This window comes from Pristiophorus japonicus, chromosome 24, assembly GCF_044704955.1.
Source record: "Pristiophorus japonicus isolate sPriJap1 chromosome 24, sPriJap1.hap1, whole genome shotgun sequence".
Taxonomy (NCBI): domain Eukaryota; kingdom Metazoa; phylum Chordata; class Chondrichthyes; family Pristiophoridae; genus Pristiophorus; species Pristiophorus japonicus.
The window spans coordinates 16,388,421-16,389,187 of record NC_092000.1 but is presented as its reverse complement, the minus strand read 5'-3'; the positions used below and the strand labels follow the sequence as shown (position 1 = coordinate 16,389,187).

Below are 767 nucleotides of genomic sequence, written 5' to 3'. Positions count from 1 at the left end.
TTGTGGGGGGAAAAAAAGATGTTATTGCACTAACTGAGTGCTCTCGCGGGGCACGACGCTCAGCTCGTCAGCGCGGTGTGGACGTGCCGCGTCTTGCTGACGCCTCACAAGGTCCCTCCCCTTTTAAAGGGGAATTTTTTTTTTTTTTGAAATTCGTAGCCAATCGTTCCAATTCTTTGTCAAATCACAAACGCCAGAGGTCACCTTGGGCCCATTCAAGGATCACTCTGCGCCAATGCTCTTAGCCAAAAGGCCTAGAGCCACTGCACCGTTCCTGGAAGTACTGCAATACCAGGTTCGTGCCATGGAGGTGGATGGGTCAGGTCCCCCACACACCTCCGTGGAGGTGGATGGGTCAAGCCACCCCACCCACCTCCTATTTCCAAAAAAGCAAGCATATACCTTCCTGATCCAGGGAGAACCACCTTGGGGTTATGGTGGTTACTCCCCTGTCAGGTCAGTTACGCATGATCTTAGCCAAAAGGCCGAGAAGCGAAAGGGGAAGTCCGAAGCGAACTCTGCAGCCTCTTTCGTGGCTCCCACTGGGCCACCAGGGAGGGTGTCGGCTGGGCCTGCGGTCCGGCACCTCCGCTGCACGATGGCGGCCCGACCACACCGGCGGCCACTATTGTCGGGCCGACAGAAAAACGATGGCGGCCGCCGCGCTAACACCTCCCTTTTACGGGGGGCCGGGGCACCACAGGCTTCTTGCGCAGAGAAGTTATCGGTGGGTATCGCCCCACGCCGACCTCGGGGCCCCCTAAAGG

General features: G+C 57.9%; 1 pseudogene; it reads right to left on the bottom strand.

Annotated features, from left to right (window-relative positions):
* Positions 1-258: 258 nt before the first annotated feature.
* On the bottom strand, positions 259-497 carry LOC139238038 (U2 spliceosomal RNA; annotated as a pseudogene).
* Positions 498-767: the final 270 nt, after the last annotated feature.